This window comes from Apis dorsata, unplaced genomic scaffold (assembly GCF_000469605.1).
Source record: "Apis dorsata unplaced genomic scaffold, Apis dorsata 1.3 scaffold_42, whole genome shotgun sequence".
NCBI lineage: Eukaryota > Metazoa > Arthropoda > Insecta > Hymenoptera > Apidae > Apis > Apis dorsata.
In genome coordinates, this window is record NW_006263344.1 from 56,999 (window position 1) to 69,054 (window position 12,056).

Genomic DNA, 12,056 nt, shown 5'->3' on the forward strand with positions numbered 1-12,056 from the left:
GTGAAAGTTTCGCGCGAGATTCATCCCGCCGCCAAGTTTTCACTTTGTTTCGACGATTCTCTTTCCACGTGTATCATCGATGTTGGGAATCTTTTTTGTTTGTTTTGTTTTGTTTACGATTCTTTCCTGAGATGTCTTTTTTTTTTTGTGGTTTAATTTTTTTAAGTGGTATAAGCGAGGGGAAGATAGTTCGAGGGAAGAAATGACGAATGAAATATCGTATCATTTTGGAAGTAAAATGTATTTGATTATCGCTCGAAGTTGAAGAAAGTTTTGGCAAAGAAAATTTGGAAATTGTACTTTTTTTCGAATCTTTTGATCCTTTTTTTTTGGAATTTAAAAATTACTCGAAGAGGAAAATTCGTGAGTGAAATTTATTTTATCTTTCGAAAATGAAATGTATTTAATGTATTTTGATGAAAAGGTTTGATATTCATGTTTGTGAAATTTACCACATTTTGCCTTTTAGCTTGCAATTTAATAAAAATGATTATATTTGTAAAATGGATGGAAAAATTCGAATATATTAGATTATATAGATTTTTTTTAATTAGGATTTTATACTAATTAATTTCTTATCTAACATTAATTTTCATCAATGATTAAATAAGTTTTCTAGAAGGTATAAATTTTATTCACGAATTTTATGTTTATTAATAAATATAGAAAAATGATACTAAATAAACATGATTGCAAAGATTTATAGCTAATTATGTATACATAAATCAAACATTTTTAGAAGAGACGAATAAGTAGACTGATCGTTATGATAGATTCTTATTCAATATCCACGTTACTCGCGGTATTCTAATCGGTTGCTATCCCTTTCGTGCATCTGACGCGTGTGATTACAAGTCTGGAGGGAATTCTGACAGCAAAGTTACATGTTGGTTTAAAGTGTAAGCTATCAGGGTTGAAACGAAACGAACTTCCAACTTCGACTGATCGAATTACAGTGGAACTTCGTTTGTACGAAAACTCCATTTGTACAAACTTTTATTAATCCCTGATTATTTGAACTCTAATTGAACTATTATCCGAACTGCCGAATGTCGCTATACGTGAATGCTTTTACATTCTCATGTATATGCATTTGAAGAATTAGAACTAATTACAAACTTTATCAAATGATTTATTATGAATCAATTGGAATAATAAATTCGACTTTTCGCTTAAATTCCTTGGATATTTCATATATTTTTCTACATTATATCCGTATATTTTTACGTTTCTAAAATTTCCGATAAATAAACGTCTACAGATAATAAATCTAACGATAATCGATCAGCGTGCTTGCAAAGTTGCAATATAATCGGATGAACTTAATCATACGAATTTATTCCCGACAGATTCGCATAAACAAAGAATCTATTGCAACCGTGTTTCTCTCGATACTTTCTAAAATATGAGGCCGAATTGAACGCACCATCTCCTCGAAATAGTCCCACTGCCTGGCAAGAATCGAACAGAAGATACACGTTCACTCATAGGGGAAGCAGTTAAAGAAAACGCGCGGTGAGACAGTGAACGTTTGCCAGTTGCAATTTTAGATTGCAACCGCGACGTATAAATAACGGGGACGCAAAGTCGTAAGAAACATGGTAGCCAGAAAGAAAGGGCATTTTGCATTTTCACCATTTATTTCTCGACGCGGTTTCAATCTTGAGGGCGCATCCTATCCTCTCTCCACTACATTTTTCTTTTAAATAATCGAAATCTAAATCTTCCCACGTTTTGACCATCGATTTCTCATTCCTTTTTTTATGTATCGTATTTCTCGTGGTCGATGGGACCACGCTTGCTTCCAATGCTTTCTCTTATACGCCTAGCACGCTTTATATACAGATGCAAAATTACGTACACGTGTAGGTGGACTCGCAGGAGGATGCTTGTTCTTTTAAATCAGCGGAGAACGCAAACGAAGTACGCCATTGCTGTTAGTGGATTAAAGTCATACTTTCAAGCGTTGGCGGCCAACAGACTTTTACACCAACAGATATAAGAAACGTGTAGAAAACGTTTAGAGTGACTGCCGCCTTCTTGCGAACCTACTGTTTTCTTCCCTCTATCGCCCTGGAACAACCCTCTTATTCCTACGCTCTATCCTTCTCTCGCGCCTCCCGCCGAATGGACCCTCCTTTCACGTTCTGTCCGTGATTGGATTTTCTGGATTTTTCCTCGAGGCCTGACCGCGGAAAAATAGGATGCGTCTCGAGGGTAACGATTTTCGAGAAAATGAAAGGGAGTCGGCGATGAAGTAAGCGATACGTGACGAGAAGCGAATGAGCGGCAGGGGTTTGCCGCGCTTAATGCTTTTACAGGAGATGAGATTTATGATCGGTGTAAAGTAAAATAACGGGCGTGTGATGGATGAATTTAATCGAGGATAATTAATTCATAGAATTTTGCTCGATGTTTCGAAAATTAATTGCAAGAATTCTTCTTTAAACGTTGATGCGTTCGATCGATCTGTTTTTCCATTTTGTGTTTCTAATACGATCTTTGTTTTTTTTTTTATCAATGTATTTAATTATCTTATTCACAAAAGAATTTCATTTAATATTTACTCTCTCGAGATGTGGAGAAAGATTCAACGAAGAAGAAGACGAATCTTTTACAGTTTAAGCTTGACATAACATAAATAATTCTTAACCGGATGATTTCATTCAAATTATGGGGCAACTTTCGCCCCATAATTTCCATCCAATTCATGTAACATATTCTTTCGATAATTCACGACCAGTCGCGGTATCCGATGGCGAAACGGAAAAATCCTTTCTGGACTCGGGTTAATCCACGGGATGTTTATAGGTTGCCCTACAGGGTGGTCGGTTGGCCTGTTTCATAGTTCGGTCCAACGTGGTGCACGAAAAAGGAGTGGGGTGGGGGGAGAGAGTGCAGTAAAGGCACGTTATGGAGACGCGTCCGACATAAATCACCGTAGATTAACAATAAAAAAATATATTACCCCGCGCGGAATGACTTACCTCCGGCCGGAGCGACAACCACCTACAGCCCTTTTATACCGTGTGTTTGAAATAATAAACAGGGCCGATGTGTGCGTGAGAGATCGTATGGGTCTACGTGGAGGGCCGACCGGCGGGTGTACGTGCGGCCCATAAAGGGGGCCGTAACAAGGGCCGTGAACCTTATAGAATCTCTCTCTCTCTCTCTTTCTCTGTCTCTCACAGTTACAACAACAAATTCTCGAGTGCTCGGCGAACCGCTAGCCTCAAAATCGATTTTGACGTTCTTCCCGTGTTCTTCGTTCATCATCGTCTCGCTTTTTTCCACCTGTAATATTTCTTCTATCCCGCTTTAAACGTGAAATTATGGTAAATGAGGAAGGCAGTCGAGGTAATGGGACCAGAAGTCGAGGTAGTTGATAGATGAAGTTCGTAAAGAAGGGAGATAAGCTCGAGGAAGGAGTGATGATGCCGAGAGACACTGTGGATGCACGAGGAAGAAGAAAGGGGTGTTTTTACACGATATCATACGTGATCGTATAATGAGTAAATGAATTTTCTTTAATACATTTGGGTGGTTGTCAATAGGAATAAGATGCAGCAGCCTGACACGTGTGTAGATAGTAAAGATAGTAAAGATGAGATAAAGGAATCGCTCATGTTTATTAAAGCAACGGACAACCTAGGCTCGATACAAACCATTTCTTTTTCCGCTCACGGGATCAAGAATTTATACGACCGAAGGGATCCTCGGATTCGAGGGTTTGGAAGACATTTTTGCCCTTGCTCACATACAAAATTTCCGGATAATTCCGAGTAACAAGAACAATATACAGGAAATATATATATATAGTATAGGATGAAACGAAACGAATAGTGTTCCATGGAATTTTATCGACTCACGACTCTCGTGAGAATACACGTTCTATGGATTTCGAAAATATTCTATCTTCTTGTAAACTTCTATCGAATATTAGCAATCGAGTCGAGAGTCATATAGAAAATCAAATTCCAATAATCTATCTGTGATTTGTAATCTTCCAATTATGTGTTTTCATTCGAAAAAGTATCTTGTGTATCGGAGCAATCACGATGATTCTCTTTTCGACCAAGATTTCCTTTCCTGTTTCTTATGACTCGTTCATAAAGTTGGAATTAAAATCAGAATTGAAACGAGTTAGTTAGAGTCGATCATACGAAGAGAAATATCTTACGTTAGACTTCCTAAATACTTACGATACTCTGATTGACTGTCATTTAGGTTTAGTTTAAAAAATCATTCTGTTAGGTTGTCGTAGGTAAAATATACGAGTTTTGAGATTTCGAAATCTCAAAAAATTCGATGCATCCTGTCCATTAAAGAATAAGATTAAAATTATTATAATTAATATCCACTTGCAACTTGAAATATATCAACTGTAATCACTATCTAGCAAATATTCGAAAAATGACGAATAATTGATAAAAAGGAGTATAATAAAAAAAAAACAAATTATACAAATAAAAATTCAAAACGATACAAGTAAACGTGAAATGATCAAGATTAGTTATACTTATTTTTGAATGATTAACGAAATTAGCGTTTATTTCACATGCAACGATCTAATATTATCCATAGATTGGAGCGAAGACTCGAAGGAAAGAAAAAAGAAAAAAAAAAGAGAGAGTCGAGACACGTAATCCAGGCTAACACGGTAATAGACTGGAACTTACATGGAGTTAAGGGCGTCAGTAGCGACGAAGCAATGTTACGAAATGGGGCAGTTTTACAGGCAGTAAAATGTTGATTGGAATCCAGCCGATCGTTCCTCTCTTGATTCCGCCAACCCTTCCATCCTCCAAGCCAGACCGGCTTCAGTTACCTCAACCCTTTTCGCCTTTCTCTGTTCCGTCTTGCTTCCTTTTGTACATTCGCTAGTATCGCCTTCCTTTCTCCCGCAACAACGCGATCGTTGCGCATTGCTTTTCCATACCAAGTGTTACACGTATCTGTGAGCATATCCGTGTAAAGTACGCAACGTGGCGGGTCTGTAATGGCGAGGCGTTCATCCCTTCGATTACCATTGATACGAGAATCATCGGCCAATAAACTTAGCTCTGATTTCCGTGGTAAATACAATTTGCAGAATCACGTTGTGAACTCTTGTTTCTGCATGACTTTGCGCGTTTTGCCCCTATCTGGGACGGAACCAGGGGGGGAACTCTTTTGAATATAATTAGAAGGGGAGGAAGAAAGTTCGCGTGCCACCTTTCGAAATTGTCTACTTCGTTTTTTTCGATTTTGGTTCCGGGGAATTTTAATCTCGAAGGGCACGTAGCGGTGGATTTTGATTTTCCCGAGGCGATTGGGCTTCGAGGAAACGAGATTTCTTGGGAGGCTTTTGCAAGGAGAAGGTTTTTTTTCCGTCACTTATTGTGTTGATAATATTAAGAATAAATGGATCGTAATTAATAAAAATATGTAATTCAAAATAAGTTTTGATGCTATCGTACTTTTTTTTAATATCTAGTATTAGTGAACACAATGATTTTTTTGAACACTATATAGATAAAACTATTACCGATCTTTATTTTAACTGATAAATCACGTTCTCGTTTGAAAAAGAAAATATTTTTCTTAGAAGAATAATTTAGACAAATGGTTTAAACGATTTGTTTCCTTATCACGGGAATTATATTATCGATTACATTAATTTTGCTTTTGTCCATATCGTTTCGGAATAGAGATCCTTTTGCGAAGTAAGGATTCGAATTACAACAGACGCACGATTACAGGCACGTGTTCGAATTTTCGGGAATTTGCATACACCGCGGGAAAACGTCTCGTTCCGAGTCACCGTTCTGGAATATCAAAGCAGGAACGAACCTAATTCGTAACGTTAGCTGGCACACGCGTTGCGTACACGCGCACACACGCATTTATACGAGGAGATCATCGTTTAGCCCATTATTCCTGCGCGCTCATATCCTGTTATGAGATTTATGAAGTTGATGGTAGATCAAAGAAATTCTGAATTGTTGCTTGTTCGTGTTGTGTTATTCGTTTCACGTGATAATCCATGCCGTCGTGTTTTTTTTGCATTCTAATATTTCGTTTGGTTTTTTAGTTAAGAAAAATAAAGACGAGATATATTGATCTTTATGTAATTGTTCAATTCATTTTTGAGATTTCATTTAGATTTATAATATTGTCTTGACATTTCTAAGGGGTAGAAAAGAAAAATAGCATTATTCAATATTTCTTAGATGTTGTACATTCAAAGTAACGCAAATTTAATTTTGAGTTTCAATCAGAGATTTCAATCCTGAGACGAGGTGAATATTATTTTAAATAATTATCGAAAAGACGAAGAGAAGAATGATAGAACGGCATTCGAGATTCTTTACAACCGAGAAAGATGCGTGAAAATTTCGAAGAAATAAATTTGAACAAGGTTCTGGTTGTTTGAGCGTGAATACAACAACGTTCGAGGGGTTGGAATCGCGTGACGGATGCGAGGACAGTTTGAGAAACGCGGTACGTGTCCAATAGAGACGTTTATTGTGTCCAGTTTCGAGAATTTATCGCTATACCTCATCCTTTGGAAACTTCCCAAAAAGTTGCCAAGTAGTTGTCACATTTGGGTTAACCAGCTCGATGCTCCTTTTCGAAGTAACCACCCCTCTTCCTCATTGTATTCATGAGAAGATTAGATTTGCCAAGTCGAATCCCTTCCATATATCGATGTTTCTACGCTTATCTATTTATTTATTCGGTATTTAATTACGAAAATTTTACTCAACAAAATTTTGCAGACCGCAAAATTTTTCAAAAAAATCAATATTATTAAAAAGATCGCATCAATCTTTAAGACACTTAGAACTCGAGTAGAGATTATTTCGTACAAAAAGCAAGAAAAACCAAGTTTCCCTTCTAAGATCCCTTTTTACAAATTCTTCTCATTCCCCGTTTACGGTTCGAGGAAATTGGTTGCACGAGGTTCGCGTTCCCGATTTGCTTCACGAGGCATTAATCTTGCTCCTTCACGTTGCGGAACATCAGTCGGCCGCCACTAAATTAAAGACAAAAGTGACACAAAGTTCCGACACGACTGTTATTTACATCGTCGATACAACTCCATTAATCATCCTTATTACGGTGGACAGGTGTTAATCGGTGTTCCACGGGGGTAAGGTAAGATCGCGTTTTCGATTATATAGAAGTCAACGACGGGCCGCGGAGTCTCATTGTGATTACCAAGCAATATATTAAAACCGGGTGTCGTTCCGACACGTCCGATTTCTCGGAAGCGTAAATCATGCTTCCCTCCCCCTCCCCTCTCCTCCCTCCATACTTCGAAACACCGTGTGCATTTCACAACACTTTACCGCGTACACTTCCTCTCGAACGAAAAAATCGCACGAGCCCCGCCACGTTCCCATATAAAGTTCGCGCACGCACGCAGGATCTCGCGATGCCTTGTAATTTGCATAATACGCGTTTACCACACGTCCAAGGTGGAAGGAGTAGGAGGGAGAGGATCGGGAGAACAACTTGTGGTAGCAAGGAGAGGAGCAAAGAGAGAGAGAGAGAAAGAGGGAGGGAGAGGAATGCAGGTTTAAAGGCGCTATTTAAATTAAAATTTCCAACAATGAATCCGGACGGGTGGTTAAACCGGGCGGCAGCCGCGCACTGCCCATTTCCGCCGCGGCCAGATGAAACCGAATATTAACCCGCGCGCGTTTCGAGTCATTCATTATTTCTCCCGCGTTTTTTTTCACCCGTCTCGCCTGGTAACCTCGATAATTGTAACGTGCCGCGTTCACATTATTGTTCGCGAACATTGTTTGAGAAATTGTTGATGTAGATACTTTAATGAATTGCGAGCGAGTTAAGGGAACTTGGTAAAGTCAAAGAATCTGTTCGTTTATTTATGTGGATAAGAATAAGGAAAGCAATCTTATTTTTAATAGGAAAGCTAGAGGAAATTGTACGAGTTGCAATAGCTTTCTTTCGCATTGTTGCTCAATTTGAAGATATGAAAATATTTGGATAGAGAAGAGTCTTTTCATTGATCAAGTATGAAATAATTATTTTGCAAGTGTCAAATGAAATTGTTCTATTGAAATTGATGAATAATTCGTAAATAAGTGTATATTAAACCTCTCTATCTCTGGTTGAGACGATTTCGAAGGAATTTAATGCCGTGTTTACATTGGTCTGAGCTATTCGCGAGCCGTTTGTCAGCTCTAGAGTAGATACGATACTTTCCCTGTTCTCGAACAACTCGTGAACAGCTCTAGAGTAGACTCAGCATAAAAGTTCTGAAAACAGTGTGGTATGTTGTGCAAAGGGAGAAAAAACAGCGAAGGGAGAGAGAGAGAGAGAGACAGGGAGAAGAAGAAGAAAAGAAAAGAGAAAAAAAGAGGAAAACGAGAGCACGTAACGAATCGCGCGGTCTCGTTCCTCTTGATTTATATCTTCGCAGGAGAATTGAGATTAACGAGATGTCTTGTTTTCTTCTTCCCGTATACCTTTGTATAATGCATCTTTGTCCCTTGCCTCTCTCGTATGCGTGCGAAACACCTTATTTTCGTGGGTATCGGGTGCAATGAGACTGGGGGACTGGATTTGAACCAGGTCTTATTCGTGGAAGCGAATTGCGTTGTCACACAGAGACACGAGGAATCTTCATGGTATCGTGACACGTTTCGAATTTCCGTGGAATGGAAAAAGAAGGAATGGAAACGGCTCGCCGATGCTCTAATTATTCGCGTTCTTTTTTCTCTCTTGGTAGGATTGGTTATTTGAAACGTGTCGTAACGTGTTATTATGTTATCTTGGAAAATGTTATTAGATTATTTTTTTAAAGTATTTTCTTCCATTAAGAAAAGACTTTCTGATGGAATGCTCAAGTTAATAATCGTATTTACGTATACAACTAGCGAAAGACTAATATAGTGCTGCCATCTGGTATACGAAATTTCTTTTATTTTTCGAACTCTTCTTGTTTCTTTCTTCTTGTTCTAGATGTAATCGATTATCAATCTACATTTTTTAATTCGTTATTTTTCTGTAAAGAAGTTATTACACAAAATAATTTTTTCCTATAAATTATTTTAATATCTTAAATAATTAAATGAGCATGGATACCTGGATTTTTGATTCAAAATTCTTCACTCATTGTTATTGCATTCGTATATATGACTTTATAATAATTCATACGTTAATTTTCATCTTCCTTTTTTTGTTTCTTGATGAGATACATAGGCCTGATTCAGTACAGTTGATCATTGATAGGAATAGATGTATAGTCTACGTGTTACATTTAATATTAATACAAATTTATTACAAATTTTTCTATATATCTTTTGCATCTTCCTTTTTCGCCAAAGGAAAAAAAAGGCAACAAACTTTTTTTGGTTATCTGAAAATTCGTTCACAGCTTCTGAGATAGCGACATTTTTAATTCTAATGATGCAGGTGCACTTGCGAGGTCACGTTCGTATCTCGATTTAGATCGATATTTGCGCGGTTCTTTCAATGATGTGGACGTGCTATGGAATGCAGCGAGGTGAAAACATAACAGTGGAAAAGGTAAAAACGAGAAAAAGAGTTTCTGGCAGCGATGCGTTCACAGTGGTTGCATTTCCTTTATTTTGTTCGACACGTCATGCGAATTCGAACTTGGATGGGTACGCGTTATGGCCGGTTATTACCAGAGTTATTATCACGATACTGGATTTATGATCTGATCGTTACTCGTTATATTCTAGATAGAAAGATACCGCGATGCATCTTCGGTAAATTTTAAAGAAAAAGCTCATTCCATATCTATCTTATTCTTCTATTATTTTTTGCATAATGAAAATCATGTTTGACAAGAGTTTCTTAATATCATTCGTGGTATTTGAATTCCTTTGATATGTATCGGTATTATTAATAAATTATGTTTTTTATACATTTATGGAAGGATAGTAGTATGAAAAAAATCTATAGAATATAATATAGAGTAATATAATATAAAGTATTCAAAATAAAATATAAATTATGATATTTGAAATATGAGATAAATCATTATTTTGGTCCCAATTGGGCAATAATTCTTAAGCCGTATACCATGACGAATTCATAGACGAAATTAATCTAATTTTCAATCTACACGATCCCCTTCTCTCACCACAATACACAGATAATCCTCAAAGAGAGGATTAATTTATCTCAAGAACAACTCGTCCTGCGACGAGATAAAACGACACAAAGAGTGTCGTTTCCACGATTTCGTTATCCGTCCGCCCTCCCCTCGTCGACGATGGAACGACAAATTCATTGTTGCGGGGGATCTAAATAAACATTGGTCTTCCCTTTCGTTTCGCCTCGATTCCGGGCAAAAAAGGATCGGAGCTTCTGTAAAAAGTTTACAGCTCGGTATATATCTCTCTGGCAAAACCCGTGTGTGCACGCTGATCGAGCGAGTTAAGAGACGCGCTGTCTGTTCGTCGGCCACGTATTTAGCCGCAAAAATTGCTCACGTAGCGGTACGTGATCGCGGCGTGACGCGCCACCCTTGGATAAGGTTATAATCAAGCAGTTAGACCGGCTTGTACCTCGAAGCCCGACGTGTTTTGTGGTTAATTATACCGCGCGTCTTATTGTCGGTGACCGATCTCGGACATCTCGATGCAAAACGAATGTTAATGCGATTCCTCGAAATTTTTGGGTGTTGTTTTTGAAAGAAATGATTGGAATATTCAAAGCTGGGTTTAATTATTTTTCTAAAAAAAGAATGAACAGAAAATGAATTGATAATTAACGAAGATGCAATTTCATTAAAGAGTAATAAGAGAATTGTTCTAGAAGTACAGTTAAATTCGTTAAAGTTCTTTCGTATGAAACAATTGGATTTTTTTAAAAATAAATACGATATCCAATTTGTAATTAGTGAAAAGATAAATTTATTGAAGGATAAATAAGTAATACAGGTTGCTTAGGTTGTTTAGTATCGTATTTTATACTTTAATTAATCTCTTAATTAGTCTTATATCCTAAAGAATTATTAAAAATTATACGAATTAGATATCTCTACACATTAATTTTCTTTTTGTGAAACTCGATTTTAATACATCCTTGCTTATTTTAATAAATTTCATAAATACTTGGAATAATTCAATCGCAAGATATTTAAAGCGGAATAAAAAATCTTGAGAAACATCATAATCATAATCGATCGATTGTTCCCAATTTGGTAATCCTAGTGTAAAATTAAGGAATAGTAAAGCGGTATAATTGTATGTTGATGAGTTCGAGGCATGAAAGAAACAAGATCATCATCGAGATGCGAGATATTTGTGCAATTATGCGGTCGTCCTTTATTTTACTGTTATTCGTGCAATTTCTTTCATTGCTTGTTTCATTACTTCAATTTGCATATAAAATAATCTACCGTAAAAACAGATACGGTTAATCGCAAATTTTCGCAACAAGACAAGACATTTTCATCAAGGTACACATATTTCCGTGTATCGTTAATCGTACTGCTCACTACTGTCGTCATATTCTTTACGATCCCCGTTTCCACGCGCATTTCATTTTATCCGAATTAATTTTTACGGTTGATAATGAGCTAGCGAATAATCGCGAATATATAAAAAGAGACGTAACCTCGAAAGGGATGGAAATAATCTTTTCAATACCTATAGTGATGGGATCAAGTGCATCGCAAGCAGATTCGAATTGTATGAATATTTTAAAGATTTAAAAAAAAAAAATACTTTGAAGCAAATTTAAATGAAATAAATTTCTTTACGAGTTCAATTTTGATTATTCAATAAAGAAATCAATTTTCTCAGCTATTTTTAATAGCAATGATTGTTCGTAATAATTCGTAAATATTCATTCTGAGAATCAAGCGTATATCTTGCAAGTATCAAAATCAACCATTCACTGTTTAAAATCCTACAAAATCCTTTCGAAGCGAATTCGATTTAAATTTATAAGTACCAATTAAAACTCGATCCCATCACTACACACCACCCGTCACTACTGTACAATTGCACGGTAACGGTATCGTTTGTGATCTTGAGCGGAGGAAAGAAAAAAAAAAAAGAAAA

The 12,056-nt window shown here is 36.8% G+C and overlaps 1 protein-coding gene across 1 annotated transcript in view; it reads left to right on the forward strand.

Moving 5' to 3' along the window:
- LOC102672095 (3-phosphoinositide-dependent protein kinase 1) overlaps positions 1–12,056 on the forward strand; it is a 486,800-nt gene that overhangs the window by 50,385 nt on the left and 424,359 nt on the right. The window lies entirely within an intron of this gene.